The sequence below is a fragment of the Canis lupus genome, chromosome 19, assembly GCF_048164855.1.
Source record: "Canis lupus baileyi chromosome 19, mCanLup2.hap1, whole genome shotgun sequence".
NCBI classification, from domain to species: domain Eukaryota; kingdom Metazoa; phylum Chordata; class Mammalia; order Carnivora; family Canidae; genus Canis; species Canis lupus.
The window spans coordinates 53,626,132-53,648,510 of NC_132856.1; the positions used below are offsets into that span (position 1 = coordinate 53,626,132).

At 41.4% G+C, this 22,379-nt stretch overlaps 1 long non-coding RNA gene across 2 annotated transcripts in view; it reads left to right on the top strand.

Annotated features, from left to right (window-relative positions):
- LOC140610899 (uncharacterized) overlaps nt 1-20,294 on the top strand; it is a 49,666-nt gene extending 29,372 nt beyond the window's left edge. Inside the window, exon 3 of one of the 2 annotated variants that reach the window (XR_012012343.1) lies at nt 19,891-20,294. This is a non-coding gene — a long non-coding RNA (uncharacterized lncRNA). Of the gene's footprint in view, nt 1-3,276; nt 5,333-19,890 lie in introns of those variants that run through there. The other variant, XR_012012342.1, reaches the window with a different exon arrangement.
- The last annotated feature ends 2,085 nt before the right edge of the window (nt 20,295-22,379 follow it).

Below are 22,379 nucleotides of genomic sequence, written 5' to 3' on the forward strand. Positions count from 1 at the left end.
TATTGCCAGAATATTTTCATCATCCCAAAGGAAATCCCATACTAATTAAACAGTTACTCTCCATTCCACCCTAAATCCAGCTGTGGCAACCATGAATCTACTTTCTATCTAGAGATCTACCTGTTCTGGACATTTCATATCAATGTAATCATAAAATATCTGTTCCCTTTGTGTCTAGTTTCTTTCACTTAGCATAACATTTTCAAAGTTTATAAATATATCAGCAATTCATTTCTTTTAATGGCTGAATCACATTCCATCACATAGATAAACCATATTTTGTTCATCCACTTTCAGTTGCTGGATATTGGGGTATTGTTTCCACTTTTGGCCATTAGGCACAGTTCTGCTATAGTTATGCATATACAAATTTTGGTTTGGAGACCTATATTCAATTCTTTTGAATAAATATCTAAGAATGGAAATGCTGGGTCATCTTTTTCTATCCTTGTTTTTTAAAACAAAATTGACATTTAAGTTGAAATAAACTACATAAAATTGATGTTCTTCACAAAAATAATAACAGTATTTTCTGTATTATTCATAGGTAAACCAAAAAACACTTAATTTTGTAGGTTTTCCAGGTTTTGCTTAGAAATCAAGATAAATCAATAGATACAGTCTTGGGGGAAAAAAGCAGAATAGACAAATTGGTTGTCAGTATCTATGGTCTCTGATTGTATCTTGACCATGAAACATCAATATTCAACATATATCTGCTAAAAACCTTATGAAGGTATACGCTCAACAAAGGAATGTGAACAGCAACAACCAGATAAAGCATTTGTCTAGCAACCCTGAAGCCTTCCTATTCTTATTAATTAATTTTAATTATTCTATTAGGGCTATTCTTATTAATTATTTTTTCCTATGTATGGACCATCCTATTTTGTCTCTTTGTATGCCTTGTTATTTTTTGTTGAAAACTTAATATTTGGAATACATAATATGATATCTATGGGAATCAAGCTCTCCCCCAACCCAGTGTTTGTTGTTGCTGCTTATTATAATTGTTGTTAGTTTGCTTAGTGCATTTTCTGATCAAATCATGTATATTCTGTAGTCTTTGTCATGGGTGGCCACTGAAGTCTTTGTTCCATTAGCTTAGTGATCAGCTAGGAATTTTTTAAAATTCCTTAAATGCCATTAAGCATTTCCCTGTTGTAAGCTTTTTTTTTTTTTAATGATTTTATTTATTTGACAGAGAAAGAGAGAGAGAGCACAAGCAGGAGGAAGCTGCAGAGGGAGAGGGAGAACCAGGCTCCCCACTGAGCAGGGAGCCCAATGTGGGGCTTGATCTCAGGACTCTGGGATCATGACTTTAGCTGAAGGCAGATGCTTAACTGACTGAGCCACCCAGGTTCCCCTCCCTTGTTATAAGCTTTTGATTAAATGTCATAATTCTGAAAAAAGTTAATTCTGACATTTTGGATCTAGCTTATGTTTTAATTTTTTATTTAAATTCAATTTCATTAACATATAGTGTATTATTAGTTTCAGGGATAGAACTTAGTCACTCATCGGTTGCATGTAATACCCAGTGCTCATTACATCAAGTGCCCTCCTTAATGCCCATCACCCAATTACCCCATCCCCCCGCCCACTTCCCCTTAATTTTTTTACTTTTTTGGAAGGACACACTTTTAGAGTTCTCTGCCATATTCCCTGACATCCTATTCTTATTGTTTAAGCAAGAGATGTTTAAGTTTTCAATCACCTTGGTAGAAGCATCCTAAATAATCCAGAATCACATCTATGAAAGTCATCTTGGAAAGGCCTCTTTCTTTTCTAAGAGTGAACACTAAATGAGCTCTAAGGTATATATCAAATATTACTGTTGTTAATAAAAATTAAAATCAGCTAGTAAATTAACTTTCTGACACAATTTTACATGTACATGTTTGCTTTAAATTTATATGAAAAGATACTAAACATATTTGACCTGATAAATTTATTGAATTTAATTTTTAAAAACTTGATTAAATGCATTTTTCCCTTGTGCATAAAAACAGAAGTTCCTAAATATAGAGGAGTTATGGATTCAGATATGCCTGGGGCAAAATTCTGACAGATTCATTTACAACCTGGGAAGATATGCTGAGTTTATATGCATCATTATTGTTGTCAGAGTTAAATATAGGATCACATCCCTGCTCTCATGTTTGTTGCAGGTTTTGTAAAAATGTTCTAAAACTGGTCCATGTTCCATGGACCACATAGAACATCATGTAGACACTTCCGTTTTCACCAAAATAATTTCATGGAACACTTGGACCACAACATACATAGCATTATAGATGAAATAGCTGGAGTCAGGTATGGTCATTATTTCAGTATTTTCTGCCATTGGATGAATTCCCAAAAAGAGTATAGATTTTACTAACTTTTAATTCCCCTACACTTCATAGCATTTTTTTTCCTACATTAGGAAATATTTTTTGGTATAATTTCTCTAATTAGTTTGAAATTAAAGCCCCCAATGGTAGAATTCTCAAAATAAATGTGACAATTATAGATAAACGTACAATCAATATGCAAGAGCTACCCATTTGCCTAATCCTGTTGACCTTGAGACAAAAAATATAGTCATGATGATGTATCACAAGGAAATACCTCCAGACAGCAACAGGTTGTCTATCTATATCTGAAGAACAATTACCTTCCAGGGAAAAGCATAGATTATCTACATCCCTTATAGAACCTACTTCTGTTTCCACCAAAAGCATTGATGGAGGGCTTGGGCCATGGGATACACAGCATCATAGATGAAATAGCTGGAGTCAGACAATGGCATTAAGTCAACATCTGGCATAAACTCAAATAATTTGGTGGGCATGCTCCAATTTTTCCACATAGTGATCAAGCAAGCAAACAATCACACATTTCAAGCCAAAATTTAGTGAGGTTAAAGTCTTCTGGATACTGGGAAGGATTGTTCAAGGATTGCCTTGAAAAGTGCATAAAAGCCAGATGTCCCTCTTCTGGGTGAAATGAGAAACTTCCATGGAAAGAATGCAGTATGTGGCCCATCTTCTACAAAACAATATTGCACTCTGCTATCATGATCCACACCTTCTCCAAGGTTAAATAGGCTTCTACCATCCTGCTAAGGGTAATGAAGCTTGCTACATCGCCCTAAATTACATGCACCTTTGCAGATGAAACTATGGTCTTTGTCATGAGATGTATACCACTTGGTCCCTACATTTTCTTAGCAGTAGAGAGTTTCACTATAAAGGCCACACATACACCATTCTGTGCCTTCTCTGCTTACAGGTCAAGGAGCAGCTCCCTTTGCCTATCATCAGAGAAAAAGAGTGCCACCCAGGTCTAGCCAAAATGCAGCAATAACCAGATTATTCCATGAAGGGGAGAGCTATTCCTGGGGACCATCTGATAGAGAGATGGGAACTGGTCTTTTATCACTCAGGATAGGATCAAAAAGGACCATTTAAGACCTAAATAAGAAAAGGAAAATATGATTCTGAGCTTAGTGGACTTTGGGATGTCTTCCTTGGGAAGAGGGTGAGCAATTTCTCTATGTGAGAGGAAAAGTGACCAGATTATTTGGTGAAAAAAAGGGGGACATTATACAGTTCTTATTTCATTCTGGGCACATAGAAGACCAAGACCATGTTTTCTAGACCCCTTGCTTTTAGAAAGACTAGGTGATTAATTCTAACCAATGGTATCACTTTTAAGCCAAAGAATAAAAGATGATGTGTGATATCCCTATGTGCTTTTTATCTCCTTCACTGGCATGAGTTCCAGATCATATGCCAACAAGATCATGGTATGTCCATCAGCTTTGTCCTATGTGGCTTGTAAAGAAGTCCAGTGTTTGATGAAACAACTTTTTACTTATTAAACTCTTAATTATTGGACTTATCGCCACAGCATTACCTAGATTATCCTACCCTCTCAAACTTTCTAAAAAATAATTTTTCCAGAACTCTTTTAATCTAATGCTGCTATGTTCAGAAGCATGTCCCCCTATTGCTGTTGGTCACAGATAAGTCCCTAGGAAGAGATTCAGAGAGTTCCTGTGGGAATTGAGCAAAGGCAGGAACAGAAAGGAGAAGCTGAATCACAAAATAGTTGCAACTGAGGGTCAACCAATCCCAAAAATCTCTGGACAGGGACAGCCCTTCAGTGTTGCCCAAATGAAGTCCAGGGAAACAAGCTTCATATTCCCATGTCTGCCAGACATTGGCCTTGGGATGGTCCCTAAGAGAGTTGCATCCTTGGGTAAGGTCACTCCCAATGATGTGGGCACTTCCTTTGGGGTAGAGCTATGAGCTGTCCTCAGTCAATAATCTCAGTAGCTGTGAGATGGATGCCTCAGCCCTGAGCACAAACCTGGGCTAACACTCAAAGTATCTATTGCATTTCTTCACCTTCTTCTTTCTCAACCCAGTTAATAATCTCACAATCTGAGAAAGTCCCTGGAATGGCATACATATACACAACTCCTCCCTTTTCTTTTGATTGGGTGAGAGGGAAAGGCATTGGGGAAGAGCAAATCATCTCTCTCCAGAACTCAGGCCCACTTAGCTGTGGGCTTTTGTAGAGCCCTAGGAATGTTCCAATCTCAGCTGAAAATTCTGAGGTTCTTTCTGGAACAATAGCCATAGGTTTTTATATGTGACTCTCCTTATTTTTCTCAATTACATTAGCTAAAAATATAAGTGTTGGGGCCAGGCGGGAAGGGAAACTCCTCAAGATGGCGGATACGCCAAAATGGCTGAGGTTCCTGTCACCACCTCCACTTGGGACGACAGCTTGAGCAGACCCTTACACCTCTCCTTTGGACTTCCCCAACCGAACCCAATGCCCTTCAAACCCCAGAGGAGGAAGTCACCTTTGACTGGTCGAATTGCAATCCTTCCTTTGCATAGTGAGGGTCACTCTGGTTGGATTGCAATCCTTCCTTTGCATATGAGCCAACCAATAGGAAACCGTTATGCCTTACAACGTTATGTAAACCCCCTACCACCTTGTCTTGGCGCGACTTCCTCGACTCACTCTCTTTCCCCCGTGAGTCGTGGAACCTCGCCCGAGGGTGCCTGCAATAAAATCTGTTCTTGGACCCTTGCTTGCCTTGGCGGTCTCATTTCCGTCTAGTTACTAAAAAACTTAACAATAAGTTCTTTGATATTTAAAATATTTGACTTTTTTTTGGTATTTACTAAAGAATTAATGTTGCCTTTCTGTTAGTTCCTGTCTTCTCCTTTCCTGAGAAATACTTTGGTATTTTTCTAACCATGTGAACTTCAAACCAAATTTAAACATTCTAAAAGTCAATTCTTGGTTGTTAATAAATTATAATAAAATATTTTCACACAAACAGCACTCTGGCTATTTTCTAGTGGTTCTTTCTTACATGTTTTCAATATTAAGATTTTCCAGATAATGTGCAAAATTTTATTTTCGGTTAATTCTTTACCTAAATATCATGAGATGTTGTTTTAGTAGCTCCTAAGTAGTAGAGTTATATTTCAAATTAAAATCTGTCATTCTATTGTATTCAAATAATTTTATGTATATTACTTCTACTTTGGGAATTTTAGCTTTTCTTCTGTTGCCTAAACATGTGGCCATCTTATTCCTCTCCAAAAACCCTTGAAAGAAAACTATATACAGTATAAATAGAGGACAGACTTGATATATATATATATATATATATATATATATATATATATATATATATATATATAATATAGTTGACCCTTGAACAACATGGCTTTGAACTGCACAGGTCCACTTATTCGTGGATTTTTAAAATAAATTCAGAACAGTACTGTAAATATATTTTCTCTTTCTTACGATTCTCACTGACGTTTTCTTTTCTCTAGCTTATTTTATTGAAAATATAATACATAATACATATAACATACAAAATATGTGCTGACTTTATATTATTGCTAAAGCTTTTGGTCAACTGTAGGCTATTAGTACTTAAGTTCGTGGAGAGTCAAAGGTTGTATATAGATTTTCACCTGTGCATCGGTTTAGTGCCCTTAACTCCCACATTGCTCAAGGGCCAACTGTATATACTCTGCACTAATTATCCTAAGAGCTTTCTTCCCCTTAGTTTCATGTATTTCATGAACAATCATAGACTAGAAGAGCTGAATTCACTTTTTTTTACTTTTAAGATTTGCCTCATATTTTCTTTTCTTTATGGGGGGAATCTTTTTTTTTGCTATTAGAGTATAACACCTGAAGACAGCTTTAAAGTGGACTTGTTTCATTATCTATCCCCCACATTTAACCTGTCAAGTGTTCAGTTCATGATCTCGTGCCTAATGGGTAGAAAACCTGAAGAGATTCATAAACATCAACAAGGTTAGATTTGTAATCTAATTTTCCACACAAAGCCACAGATAGAGATTGCTTTACCAATAGTCTTTAATAAATTTCAGGGTACATATAAAGTGCAAGTTATAAAACGTATGCCAGAAAATGAAATGAAGGATTCCTTTACCTATTTTCTTGAGGCTAGAATGACCATGACACAACTCCAGATGATGAGGAAATAATTTTTGTCCCATTCCACTGATAAATCTAGATGTGACCATTCTACAAAACACATTAGCTACTAAAATCCAACAAGATACTAAAAAAGAATAACATTGGGTGGGAGGAGTTAAGGTGGCAGAGGAGTAGGGGGACCTTAAGATTGTCTCATCTCTCAAATACAACTAGATAGTTATTTATCATATCATTCTGAACACCCAAGAAATCAACTGGGGATATGAGAAAACAAATGCTACAAGTGTACAAGTAGAAAAGCGACCACCATTTGTAACATAGGAGGTGCAGATACTTGAATCATATGTGATATAGTAGAAGATATGGCAGTAGGGAGGGAGCCTTCGTAAGGAGGCTACCACAAAGTATTATAAGCAGCAGAGCACAGAATCAGAACTTTTAGAAGTCTACTACAATGAGGGGCATGCCTGGCTTAAAGGTGCTCAGGTGGTAAAGTAGGATGGAATCCCAGGTGCGAAAGTGTGGTCTCAGGATCTCCAGGGTCACAAGAACAGGGATGCCTGAGTACAGCAGAGTTCCCAGGCAATAGGAGCTGGGAAGCCAGCTGAGAACTGTGTATCTAGGTGCTGGCTCTCTGCTCTGCATTACCATAAACTACAAACCACTGCATGGACCTGCAACCATTTTCCTGGGAGGGGTCCAGCCAAAGGCAGAAGCATGGTGAGACACGCTTCCCCTACCTAGGAACAGCGTGGGTAGACATTTGCGGGAGTCCCAAAAATGTGGAATTTTGAAACTCAGTTGTGTGCCTGAGATAATGCTTGGTCACAAGCCAAGTGAACAAAGAGTTCTGATGAGAACTGAGGAGACAAGAGTGGGTGATTGCTTTTCTGTGAGGGCTCACTAAAGAGTAGGGGACATGAATTTTCAGATCTGGGGCTAGAAAGCAGGGAACACCCATACTCATCCTGCCCATCAGTGCTGAAAGTTTCAGGAAGCAAAACAGCACCACCTAGGGGCATCTAGAGCCACTTACACTGAGCCCTCCTATGCACATGAGGCGCATCTCCACTAGGGCAAGTCTACCTGAGAATCAGCACAACAGGCCCCTTCCCTAAAAGAGCAGCACAAACAGCTCGTTCTCACCAAGTTTACTGACCATGGCTGCAAATCTTCACTCTTGGGTAAAACAGTGTATAGCAATCTTTGTATTTTTATTCTTAAGTCTCAGTTATTTTCTCATGTTTTCAATTCCTTTTTTATTTTTTTAATTTTTATTTTTATACATTCTGTTTTTTGTTTCTTTCCATTGCATTTATATGTGTGTGTATATATGTGTGTGTGTACATGTGTGTGCGTATGTTTGTCTTTCTTATTTTGAGATCTAGTTTCTTTTAACAAGGAGACCAAGATACACCCAGGATCTAGTTGCTGGTTTTTGTTTTTTCCTGTTGCTGCTGTTTCTTTCTTCCTTTCTTTTCTGGACAAAATGACAAGATGGAGAAATTAACCCCAAAAGAAAGAATAGGAGGTAGTAATCACTGCCAGGGATTCAATCAATATGAATATAAGGAAGATATCTAAACTAGAATTTAAAACAATGATTATAAAGATACTAACTGGGCTTGAAAAAAGCATAGAAGACACTAGAGGATCCCTTACTGTAGAGATAAAAGAACTAAAAATCTAGTCAGGCTGAAATTAAAAATGCTATTACTAAGATCCCGACCCAAGTGGAGGCCATAAAAATGAGGATGAATAAATCAGAAGAGTGAATCAGTGATATAGAAGATAAAGTAATAGGAAATAAAGAAGCTGAAAAGAAGAGGGAAAGAAAACTATTAGATGACAAAGGTAGACATAGGGAACTCAGCAATTCCATAAAGCAAAATCATAACTATATTATAGGAGTCCCAGAAGATGAAGAGTGGGGGAAAGGGGCAGAAGGTTTGTTTGAACAAATTATATCTGATAACTTCCCTAATCTGGGGAAACAGGCATTTAAGTCCAGGAGTCACAGAGAAGCCCCCCACCCCCATCAAAATCAACAAAAGTCAGTCAACACCTCGATATATTATACTGAAGCTTGGAAATTACAAAGATAAAGTCCTGAAATCAGCTCAGAACAAGAGGTCCTTAAACTACAAGGGTAAACACATAAGCTTGGCAGCAGACCTGTCCACAGAGACCTGGAAGGCCAGAAAAGACTGGCATGATATATTCAACATGCTAAATGGGAAAAATACACAGCCAAGAATACTTTATTCAGCAAGGCTGTCATTCAGAATAGAAGGAGAGGCAAAGGGTTTCCAGGACTAACAAAAAGTAAAGTAATTTGTGAACACTAAGCCAGCCCTGCAAGAAATATTAAAGGGAATCTTTTGAGCAGAGAGAGAGCCCCAAAGTAACAAAGACTGGAAAGGAACAGAGACAATCTACAGAGACAGTGACTTTACAGGTAATACAATGGCACTAAATTCATATGTTTCAATAATTACTCTGAATGTAAATGGACTCAATACTCCAATGAAAAGACATGGGATATCAGAATGCATTAAAAAATAATACTCATCAGGACACTGATGAGTGTCTGCCTTCGGCTCAGGGCATGATCCTGGTGGTCCTGGATCAAGTCCCACATCAGGCTCCTGATCAGAGAGCCTGCTTCTCCTTCTGCCTATGTCTCTGCCTCTCTCTGTGTGTCTCATGAATAAATAAATCTTTTTTCAAAAAAAGCAAGCAAGCAAGCTGGGATAGCAATGCTCCGATCAGACAAACTAGATTTTAAACCAAAGACTGTAATAAGAGATGAAGACACGATGTCATAATAAAAGAGTCTATCCAGGGATCCCTGGGTGGCGCAGCGGTTTGGCGCCTGCCTTTGGCCCAGGGCGCGATCCTGGAGACCCGGGATTGAATCCCACATCGGGCTCCCGGTGCATGGAGCCTGCTTCTCCCTCTGCCTGTGTCTCTGCCTCTCTCTCTCTCTGTAACTATCATAAATAAATAAAAATTAAAAAAAATTAAAAAAAAGAGTCTATCCAACAATAAGATTTAACAATTATAAATATTTATGCTCCTAACATGGGAGCAGCCAATCATATAAGCCAATTAATAACAAAATTAAAGAAACTGATTAATAATAATACAATAATACTAAGGGACTTTAACATCTTACTCACAGCAATGGACAGATAACCTAAGCATAAGATCAACAAGGAAACAAGGGTTTTGAATGACACACTGGACCAGATGGACTTAACAGATATATTCAGAGTGCTTCATCCTAAAACAGCAGAAGACACATTCTTTTTGAGTGTACATGGAACATTCTTCAGAATACATCACATAGTGGGTCACAAATCAGGTCTCGACCAGTACAAAAAGATTGGGATCATACCATGCATGTTTTCAGACCACAATGCTATGAAACTTGAAGTCACCCACAAGAAGAAATTTTAAAGGACCACAAATACATGGAGATTAAAGAATATCCTACTCAAGAATGAATTGATCAACCAGAAAATTAAAGAATTTAAAAAATATATGGAATGAAACCGAAAACATGACAGTTCAAAAGCTTTGGGATGCAGCAAAGGCAGTCCTAAGAGTGAAGCATATAGCAATGCAGGTCTTCCTCAAAAAACAAGAAAACTCTCAAATATACAACCTAAATTTATACTTAATAGAGCTGGGGAAAAAAGTAAGTAAAGCCTAAATCCAGCAGGAAAAGAAAAATAATAAAAAGTAGAGCAGAAATCAATGATATAGAAATTTTTAAAAAACGATAGAACAGATCAACAAAACTAGGATCTGGTTCCTTGAAAGAATTAGTTGTGGAGGCCAAGAAAATTAAGGCCATTCCACCTCAAGTTTAGCATTAGCACAAGTACAGCCATCTCAGGTCCCTGTGAATAAGAGCTGAACTTTACAAGAAAAACTGCAGAATGCCCTTGACAGAGAGTCCCATATCAGAATGAAAACAGAGCTCAGAACACCCTTGACAGAAACAGAAAGTCCCATATTGGAATGAAAACAGATCTTAAGAAACTCCCCCACCCTTTCCCCCATATCAGAATGAAAAAATTCCTCCATTAGCCTTCTGAAAATCCCCTAGACTAGCCCATAAAAACCCAGCTGTAACCCACCTCGGGGTCCAAGTCCCTGCTCCGCTGTGTTGGGTATACTTGGACCCAAGCTCCAGCTTGTTAATAAACCCTTGTGTACTTGCATCGGTGTCGGCTCCTTGGTGGATTCTCGGATTCACAATCTTGGGAACAATATAGTAAGTTTGACAAAACCCCTAGCCAGACTTATCAAACAGAAAAATGACTGAGATAAGTAAAATCATGAATGAAAGAAGAGAGATCACAACCAACACTGAAGAAATACAATTATAAGAGATTATGATCAATTATGTACCAAGAAATTAGGCAATCTGCAAGAAATGGATGCATTCCTAGAAACTTATAAACTACCAAAACTGAAATAGGAAGAAGTAGAAAACCTGAACAGCCCTGTAACAAGCAAAGAAATTGAATCAGTAATCAAAAATCTACCAACAAACAATAGTCCAGGGCTGGTTGACTTCTCTGAGGAATTCTACCAAACATGGAAAGAAGAATTAATACCAATTTTTCTGAAGCTGTTTCAAAAATAGAAATGGAAGGACAACTTCCAAACTCATTCTATGAGGTCGGCATTACCTTGATCCCAAAACCGAATACAAAACAAAAAGAATTGTAGACCAATAACCCTGATTAACACGAGTGCAAAAACCCTTACCAAGATACTAGCTACTAGGATCCAATAGTACATTAAAAGGATTATTCACCATGACCAAGTGGGATTTATTCCTGGGCTGCAAGGGTGACTCAATATCCACAAATTAACCAATGTGATATACCATATTAATAAAAGGACAAGAACCATATGATCCTCTCAATAGATGCAGAAAAAACATTTGACAAAATACAGCATCCTTTCTTGATTAAAAAAAAAAAAAGCCCTCTACTATGTAGGGATAGAGGGAACATCCTTCAACAATACAAAAACCATATACAAAAGACCCACAGCAAATATCCGCAACAGGGGAAAACTGAGAGATTTTCCCCTAGGGTCAGGAACATGACAGGGATGTTCACCCTACCACTGTTGTTCAATACAGTACTGGAAGTCCTAGCCCCAGCAATCAGACAATGAAAAGGAATAAAAGGCATCCAAATCAGCAAAGAAGAAGTCAAACTTTCACTCTTTGCAGACGACATGATACTTTACGCAGAAAACCTGAAAGACTCCACCAAAGAATTGCTAGAACTGATACAGGAATTTAGCGAAGTCACAGGATGTCAAATCAACTTACAAAAATCTATTGCATTTCTATACATTAACAAGGAAGCAGCAGAAAAAGAAATAAAGGAATTGATCCCGGTTATAAATGCACCAAAAACCATAAGATACCTAGGAATAAACCTAACCAAAGAAGCAAAGATCAGTCTCTGAAAACCATAGAACACTTATGAAAGAAATTAAAGAAGACACAAAGGAATAGAAAAACATTCCATGCTCATGTAGTGAAAGAACAAATATCATTAAAATGTCTGCATTACCCAAAGCAATCTACACATTCAATGCAATATTTACCAAAATACCATCAGCATTTTTCACAGAGCTGGAGCAAACAATCCTAAAATTTGTATGGAACCTGATAAGACCCTGAATAGCCAAAGTGATGTTGAAAATGAAAACCAAAGCCAGAGACATCACAATTCTGGACTTCAAGCTGTATTATAAAGCTGTAATCATTAAGACAATATAATTCTGACACAAAAACAGACACATAGATCAATGGAACAGAATAACGAACCCAGAAATGGATCCTCAACATTAAGGTCAACTAATCTTCAACAAAGCAGGAAAGAATATCCAGTGGGGAAAAAAGGAGTCTCTTCAACAAATAGTGTTGGGAAAATTGGACAGCCACAAGCAGAATAAAACTGGACCGCTTTCTTATACCATACACAAAAATAAACTCAAAATGGACAAAAGGCCTAAATGTGAGACAAGATCCATCAAAATCCTAGAGGAGAACATGGGCAGCAACCCCTTTGACCTACCTCAGCTGCAGCAACTTCTTGCTAGGCCCATCTCCAAAGGCAAAGGGAACAAAAGCAAAAATCAACTATTGGGACTTTATCAAGATAAAAGCTTTTGCACAGCAAGGAAACAGTCAACAAAACTAAATGGCAACCTACAGAATGGGAGAAGATATTTGCAAATGACATCTCAGATAAAGGGTCAAAATCTATAAGAGATTTATCAAACTCAACACTCAAAAAACAAATAATCCAATCAAGAAACAGGCAGAAGACTGGGCAGCCCAGATGGCTTAGTGGTTTAGTGCCACCTTCAGCCCAGGGTGTGATCCTGGAGACCCAGGATCGAGTCCCACATCGGGCTCCCAGCATGGAGCCTGCTTCTCCCTCTGCCCCTCTCTCTCTCTCTTTCTTTCTCTCTCTCATGAATAAATTTTTTGAAAAAATTTTTAAAAAAGGAAATAGGCAGAAGACATGAACAGACGTTTCTCTAAAGAAATCATACAAATGGCCAACAGACACATGGAAAAAATGTTCCACATCACTTGGCATCAGGGAAATACAAATCAAAACCATAAAGAGATACCACCTCACATGGGTCAGAATGACTAGATTTAACTTAAACAACAGGAAACAACAGATATTGGTGAGAATGCAAAGAAAGGGGAACTCTCTTACATTGTGGTATGAATGAAAACTGGTGTCGCTGCTCTCAAAAACAGTATGGAGCTTCCTCAAAAAGTAAAAATAGAGCTAACATATGTATGGCCCAGCAATTGCACAACTAGATATTTATCCAAAGGATACAAACATAGTGATTTGAAGGGGCACATGCACCCTAATGTTTATAGCAGCAATGTCCACGATGGCCAAAATGTGGAAGAGCCCAGAGGTTCATTGACATAGGAATAAAGAAGTGGTATACAGTTGAATATTACTCCGCTTACGAAAAGAAGGAAATCTTGCCATTTGTAATGACATGGATGAAACTAGAGAGTATTATGCTAAGCAAAATAAGTCAGAGAAAGACAAATAGCATATGATTCCATTCACATGTGGAATTTAAAAAACAAAACAGATGAACATAGTGGAAGGAAAGGAAAAATAAAATACAGTAAAAAACAGAGGCAAACCATAAGAGACTCTTAACTATAGGAAATAAATGGGTTGCTGGAGGGGAGGGGAGTGAGGGGATGGAGTAATTGGGTGATGGACAGTAAGGAGGACATGTGATGTAATGAGCACTGGGTATTGTATCAACTGATGAATCACCAAATTCTACCCCTGAAGCTAATAATACACTATTTGTTAACTAAATTTAATTTTAAAAAATTTTAATAAAATTTTATGATATAGTAAAATGTATCCCAGAATCCAAGGGTTAAAAGAAAATTTATGACTTTTCCCAAATATTTCTATACAATTCTATACAAACTCCTCCAGAAAACAGAATAAAATGTAATACTTTCTGACCCATTCTATGCAACTAGCATTACCAAAATATCAAAACCAGAAACCAGAAAATAATACCACAGCAAATGTCTTTCAATAACTTAGGTACAAAATTTCTTAACAATATTTCAGCTAATTGATTCATATATATATTTGATAATGCATGACAACTCCAAGTTTATCTTAGGAATTCAGGGTTGTTCTAACATTGAAAAAAATCAATGTAATTTACTATATTCTCAAAAGAAAAAAAACACATGATCATCTAAGTATATGCAGATAAATGTGTAGCAAAGCAAAAACTCTGGCATTTTTTACTAATAAAATCTTAGCAAATTAGCAACAGAGGGAATTTCCTCAACTTGGTAAAAACACATCTACAAAAAACTTACTACATAGATCCTACCTCATGGGAGCACCTAAATATATTAATACTAACAAATCGGAAGGGAGAAATAGACAATACAGTAATCGTAAAGGACTTCAACACCACACTTTCAACAATAGACCATCAAGACAGGAAATCCATAAGGAAAGTAAGTGAAAGAACCCACTCACAAACGACTGCATATGACCTAATTCCATTTATATGAAATGTGCAAGATAGGAAAATGCATAGCAATCATTGATTAGTGCTGGGAAGAGAAGGAAACTGAAGGAAATCAGTAGCAGGTATGGGATTTCATTTGAGGGTGATGACAATATTCCATAGTTAGATCATAGTGACCGTCACACGACTCTGTGAATATACCAAGGACTATTGATTGTACACTGCACAAGCCTGGATTTTATGTTATGTGACTTATATCCCAATAAAGTTTATTTTAAAGGGTGCCTGGATGGCTCAGTAGTTGAACATCTGCCTTTGGCTCAGGTCAAGATCCCAGGGTCCTGGGATCAAGCCCACAGCAGGCTCCCAGCAGGGAGCCTGCTTCTCCCTCTATGTCTCTGCCTCTCTCTGGGTCTCTCATGAATAAATAAAATCTTAAAAATAATTAAAGCTTATTTTAAAAATTCAACATTGTCGTAACTCTTGAGGTCCGTGAAATAATAAAGCAGAAGTAGAAAAATAAAAGACTTAACTATATAAATGTGAGCACTTTTTAAATTCTCCACACCATCACACAATCAAATGGCAAAACAGAAGCTGGAAAGAAACAATTAAATCCATGACAATGGGCTCAGGTCATTATGACATAAAGAGTATAATGGATAAATAACCAGAAGACCCAACACCTCAGGAGAAAGATCATTAAAGATAAGGGCAATGAATACTTATTCACAAATACATACGATGACCTATAAACATAGGGAAAAATATTAAGTTCTTGGCAATATTGCCTATAAATGTAGGCAATAATATTTGTACCTCAGCAAAGAGGAACAAATTAAAATAATGTCTCTCAAGTGATGCAAAAATTAGAATATATATTTTGGCAAGAACTTAGGAAATGTCTCCCAGGTTATACAAAAAAATAGGATATCTAGTTTGGCAAGAATTTAGGAAATGGGTGACTCTACTTGTGGCATTATAAACTGCTGTTTCTCCCAGCTGGCACTTGGCAACCTAAACCAAAGCTTTATGTATGTTTCTTCGGATCCAACAATTTTACAAATATCTACATCTGAGAAATGTTCAGAGTTTATTAAAAAGAATTGATCATAGTTTATTTACTGTCAACATAAAATAAGGAAGAATGGCGAAAAAAAATATTGGCATATCCATTTGAAATGACATTGGAAGTTATTAAAATAATGTAAATTTACTTAAATTACGTTCATAATGTATTATTATGCATGAGAAGCTACTGATGCAATGAAGTTGACAGTATTTACCCACATTGTAACCCGCAGACTTTAGGAAAGGAATATTCCAGAGCTTGACAATCACATGATGCCTGGGGTGCCTCTGCCCAGGAGATGGTGTACTGTATGGATGGGGGTTTCTGGGATGCGTCCCGCATAACCCACCCACCCCCCACCTCCCGGCCTGCATAGAGCAGGCAGGCTCAAGAATGTTGTTTGTGAGACTCATGCTGCATAAGTGACCCTGGGAGCCTGATTACTTAACATTAGCCGGTCAAGATTGGGCCTTCTGGTCTGGACGCCAAGAGCTATAAATCTTGCCCTATATCCCCTCCTGCCCAGGCTGGGCTGCCCTCCCCCACCCCACCCCCAGAATGGAATCTAGGAGGGAAGGCAAGCACCCGTAGCCCAGGCTCCTTGAAGATGTAAAAGCATGATGACACAGAAATGCAGCTCGCTCCAAACTCTAAGAAGTCACACAAATGTTTAACTTCAGACCTGGCCACCTGCCCTATTAATATGCTCAGTTGAAGTCTCCCCTGGGGGAGGACACGCTTGGCCCAGGTCTCTCAGTCAGGGCTCCAGCCCGGCTGTCTCCACGGGGCTTCCCTGGCAAATGAGGCTGGATGTTGTAAGTACCCCATTTGCTGTAACTCTTTCTTATTCTCCTTTACTTCATACAATTGCCCCATCTATGTGCAGATTTCCCTTTTTTCTTCTTTCTGTTTCTATTCGATTTTTCCCCCTTCAAAACCAAGAGTATGGGGGCACCTGGGTGGCTCAGTGGTTGAGCGTCTGCCTTTGGCTCAGGTCGTGATCCCGGGGTTCTGGGATCAAGTCCCACATCAGGTTCCCCCCAGGGACCCACTTTTCCCTCTGCTTATGTCTCTGTGTCTCTCATGAATAAATAAATAAAATAGAAAAGAAATAAAAAGGAGAGGGAGGGGCAGAGAGAGAGGAAGGAAGGGAGAGAAGTGAGGGAAGGGAGAGGGAAGGGAGAAGGGAGGGAAAGGGAAGGGAGAGGGGAGGGAAGGAAGAAAGAAGATACTGGAAACCCTAATTCATAGGGAGCCGTGATATTTAGGGAATGAGACCCAGCTGTAGCCTGAAAAGCTGCATCACAAATCACTCCCTCTGATAGGGGACAAACAGGAAAAGGAATTCAGAGGTCGTGGACAAGGCTCCCAGGAGACTCACATGTAGGTAAAGGGTCAATCAGGGAGCCCCTAGAGGGGCCTGAGGATGGAAAGTCCTGCTCGCCTTCCCGCTGGCCTTGTTCCTTCCACATGCACATTCTGACCTTCCTTTTTTTTCTCACTCTCTTGTTCTTTTCTCGTTCTGACCTTTCTATATTGTTTTCCCTTACGGCTGATGCAGTTCCAGAGGCTGAGTGAGGAAACCACAGTTTCCTAATATTTGGTACAAAGGAACCTCAACAAGAGAAGCAGAACATGCTCCTCTGTTTCTGGAGCTGCTGCAAGGCTGTCACCATCCTGGTGCAGGACATGGCCCTGCGCTATTTTTCAAGATGCCCACATTTCGGTGGTCGCTGCTCTGCCCAGGGAACTGCCTCCAACCTCAAAATCCCAGGAGTTCTGAGGGGCCATCTCTGCTCCTGAGCCCGATGAGAGACACTGAAATGAACCTGCCCCCAGAGTCAGGGGACTCAGGTGGTCTTCAGGAACCAAGGGCTGGCCCTTCTCCCCATACAATCAGCTGATGTCCCAAAAGATTCTTTTTTAAGATTTTATTTATTTATTCATGAGAGACACAGAGAGAGAGAGGCAGAGACATCCAGAGGGAGAAGCAGGCTCACTGTGGGGAGCCTGATGCGGGACTCGATCCCGGGACCCCAGGACCACGCCCTGAGCCAAAGGCAGATGCTCAACCACTGAGCCACCCAGGTGTCCCATAAAAGAGTTCTTAATTCAAGGAGAAAGGTGAGATTCTGTATGCCTAACAAATGAGCCCAGGAAGTGAAAGAACCACACAACTCCCAGGCCGTAAAGAAACAAGCCTCTAATATTTACGACTTACAACAAATGTTGCCCTTGCCGGAGGGAGCTAGGCACCAAGGTGGGGATGTCAGGGAGCTGGGGCATGGTCGTCCCCACGCTCACGATGGAGGAAACTGTGTTCAGGAAGGTGAGGGGGATCACCCATCATGGGACTGGTGAAGAGAGGAGCTAGGGTCCCTGTGCCAGCTGCCAGAAACCCCCGACCCACGCCCCGCCCAGAGCCTTACTGAGCACCTGCATTCAGCCACAGTGGCCAGGATACTCACTCAGCACCCCACTTGAAGATGGCAAGTTCTTCTCAGCCTTGAAGAACCACCCAATCTTGCTGACCCACTGGCAGGGGCTGTAGCTGCAGCACAGAGGGGCACCTACCTGTGAGCTACCAGGAGCCACACCTCAGGTGGCCCTCCCAGAGCGTGCCGGCGTGCAACCAGGTCTCGGCTGCGCCCGGGCCACAGCCACAGGCTCTCTAGAGCTGGCCATCAGGGAAGGTCCACCCTGCCCTCACTGGAATCTTGTGCAGCCTCCCCTTTCATCCTCGCTAGGGGGACACCAAGCCTGAAGCCATGCCCCCAACTGCTCCTTAGCTCCAGGTTGTAATAGTTTGCAACCCCATGGAGCAGCTGATCTCCCTAATTATTCCTGGGGCAGAGAGCAGGGTGTAGACCCAAGGAAGGAGGCCAGAGAAGATCCTCCCCCAGGAGGGTCTCTGGTTTCCACACTCCACTGTCCGTGCAGTGAGGCCACAGCAGCTGACCTCGCTGTTTTTCTGGAAGTTGATCATTTTACCCCTGGAAAGCCACATCCAGATTCCATCAGAAACAGTCCCCTAGCCCATCACCACCAGCATCCTCACTGCTTCTTCTGTTGCGCTACATCCAGGGTCCATCAGGGGGCAGGCAAGTGCAGAGACGGGACCCTACCTGCTGCCAGGCTCTGGGCTCCAGAGAAGGGGGAGAAAGGAGCGGGGGTCCAGACCTTCCAGCTCAACCCTCTCTGATGACAGACAGGGAGACTGAGGCCTCAGACAGAAAGGGGTTGCTGGCCCACTGGTGTGCTTCCTGACTTTTAAGGCCCTGGCTTCACTCCTCTGATGGCAGGGCCTGAGGGAGAGGCCAGGTCCAGCTCGGACACAGCCTCCTGCAGCTCTGCAGTCAGGCAGCACTGAGCTCCTTCTGCCCCGAGAACCAGGATGGTGGCTTATGTGGGCCCTCCCCTCACTCATCCCTAAGATGGGCATGACGCCCCGGCTTCCAGAATGACTTATGAGATGCTGAGGGGCCCCAGAGGCCACAGGCCCTGTCCTCCTGTTCCCCTGCCTTACCCACCCCCAGCCCCATCACTAACCAGGGGCCCATCCTCTGGGTTCTTGATGGACATCAAGGCCCCCCAGCCAGGGAGAGGGTTGGGGTGTCAAGAGGTGCCTGGCTGAGTGGCTCCTGCCTGCCCCAGCCCCCCAGGGGTCTCTAACCCCAGTCAAAGCTCAGAGTCATGCCAAAAGCCTCACCTCCCTAGGAGTTCCTCAGGGCTTTCCCTGCACAGAACCCTTCCTTCATCCACTGAGGAAAGAGACCCAGACTGCAAGAGTAGGGGGTGTCCAGGGCACTGTGTGGTAACCCTTTGCTTCCTCTTTTACATGGAAAGTTCTGACTTCCCATCAGGAAGGATCCATTAGGAATCTATCCATTCTGTTGATACTTCTCATCCCCATGCGGGGGATATGTCATTGCCAGCTAGGCATGGGCTGAGACTCCCACTGGGATTGGTTAGCAGTGACTGGTAGAGGGGCAGAGTGGGCAGTTGCGGAAAGCACTGTCCCATGTCAGAGATTCAGACCCAAGGCTAGGCAGGCTCTCTGCCCCCTGGCCCATGGGATCCCGCAGCACCCATCCCTGGTGTAGGCAGTGTGCCCTCCCCTGGGGTTTCAATGAAGACAGAAGGAGGAGTGGGGGCCTGGCTTCCTGAGGGCAGAATGAGCTGGCTTAGGAAGAAAGGAAATCAAACCCGCCCTGTTCACCCACCAGCCAGGAGGAAGATAACTGCCAGCTGATGGACCGGCATGGAAGCCAGAGACCTGCTAATTCTGCTAACTTCTCACCCTCCTGGAGCCATCCAGCCAGCACCACTACATCCCACCACCAGGGCCTCCTGCTCTCAAACTGCTCCCATGTGCTCAGGACCAAACATACCCCTTTTCCTGTCAATCCAGATAACACAGACTAGATGTCTGGTGTGAATGTCTGTCCAAATAGAATTAGGGCCTAAGAACTGTGTCTGCCTCACTCACTGAGTTATGCTAAGTGTCTAAAATAGTGTCTGGATATAGGGAGTGGGTGCTTAAGATACATTGTTGACTGAATTAACTCCAACCAGAACCTTCCCAGATATCTGAGTGGGCCAGGAGCCCTCTGCTGCCCCCAGAGATCCCGAATCTGGCCACACCACGGACAAGGACCAGGACCCACCAGATAAAATCTCAAACTTCCTTTACTCATGGGGGGAAGAAAAAGTTGTTCCATATGATTTTCTAAACTTGGAAAGGCCACAGGCCAGTGATGGCTTTTCATGGAGAAGAGAGAAATAATAACCAAGAACAACCACAGCACGTCCAGTAGCCCTTTATGCAGAGCCAGGCACCAGGTAAGCACCTTCCAAGGATTATCCCATTAGTTCCTACAAGAACCCTTTGAGATTGATCATCTGTGACCCTACTTTCCAGAGGAACAAACTGAGGCTCAGAGAGATGCAGTGATGTTCGCAAGACACACACACAGCATGCAGTGGGCAGAACCACCACTGTGCAGAGGAGGGGCGGGTGCTCACCTGATGAACAGCTGGTCCACACCTGCTGGGTGGTGTTGAAGGCTGGGCATGTGAGCAGGAAGGTGGTGATGGGGAAGATGTTTCTACCTGGGAAGACTAGCACGATGGGCTTTCCCATTTTCCCCATAATGCTTGCCCATATCTTCAGGTCTCATACATGTTCAGGATGGACCCATCTTCACAGTGGGTGGGACGAGGAGAGACCTAATGTCAGCAGCATCACCATGAACCCCCAAGAGGATCATGATCTGGAGTCTACCCAGGGACTCCCAGCCCCACAGTGATGTAAGCAGGAGGCAGGACAGGAGACCTCACAATGATACAGGTTCTAGGCTTTAGAAGAACAATTTAAATTTAGGGAGAATGTTAATACAATTAGAACCTTCAAGGCATTTCGTGAGCTGGAGAACAAGAGCCCTCCCTGTATTAATAGTTTGTATTAATAGCATTGTCCAAGTGCATCTTCAGCAAACATCCCCATTATAGAGATGAGAGCACAGAGGCCTAATTCAGGATGTCAAATGGCTGCTTGCAGTTCTGTGGGTTGGAACTGAGACCACCCAAACCAGAGTTGCGTGACATCCCCCTCAAAGCTGAGGGTTGATCTGCCCCTGACATGGAGGGAAAGACCCTCCTCAGTTTGGAGACAGTGTACAGGGTAGACACACTCTACATGATTCCTGCTGACTTTAAATAAAGCCACTCGTTTTTCTTTCACATTAAAGGGAGTTTTGAGACCCTCAATCTGGAGATCCCAGAATCAGAAAGAGGGCAAACTATGACCCAGCAATTGCACTGCTGAAGATTTACCCCAAAGATACAGATGCAATGAAACGCCGGGACACCTGCGCCCCGATGTTTATAGCAGCAATGTCCACAATAGCCAAACTGTGGAAGGAGCCTCGGTGTCCATCGAAAGATGAATGGATAAAGAAGATGTGGTCTGTGCATACAATGGAATATTCCTCAGCCATTAGAAACGACAAATACCCACCATTTGCTTCCACGTAGTTGGAACTGGAGGGTATTATGCTGAGTGAAATAAGTCAATCGGAGAAGGACAAACATTATATGGTCTCATTCATTTGGGGACTATAAAAAATAGTGAAAGGAAATAAAGGGGAAAGGAGAAAAAATGAGTGGAAAATATCAGAGAGGGAGACAGAACATGAGAGACTCCTAACTCTGGGAAACGAACTAGGGGTGGGGGAAGGGGAGGTGGGCAGAGGGCAGGGGTGACGGGCACTGAGGGGGGCACTTGACGGGATGAGCACTGGGTGTTATTCTATATGTTGGCAAATTGAACACCCATAAAAAATAAATTTATAAAAAAAAAGAAAGAAAGAGGGCAAAATTCAAAGATACTCATGCCTTATTGATTTATCTGTTTATTTATTTTTAAGATTTTATTTATTCATGAGAGACAGAGAGAGAGAGAGAGAGAAAGAGAACGAGAGGCAGAGACATAGGCAGAGGGAGAAGTAGGCTCCCCACAGGAGCCTGATATGGGTCTTGATCCCGGACCCCAGGATCACACTCTGAGTGCAAGGCAGTTGCTCAACCGCTCAGCCACCCAGGCACCCATAGTTGCTTATTTTAAAGTGAAAACATTAATTTTTTCTCTACTATTCATATTAATATGTGAAAAGTATCTTTCCATTCTCCCACATAGCTGGTGGGGGGAGTGCAG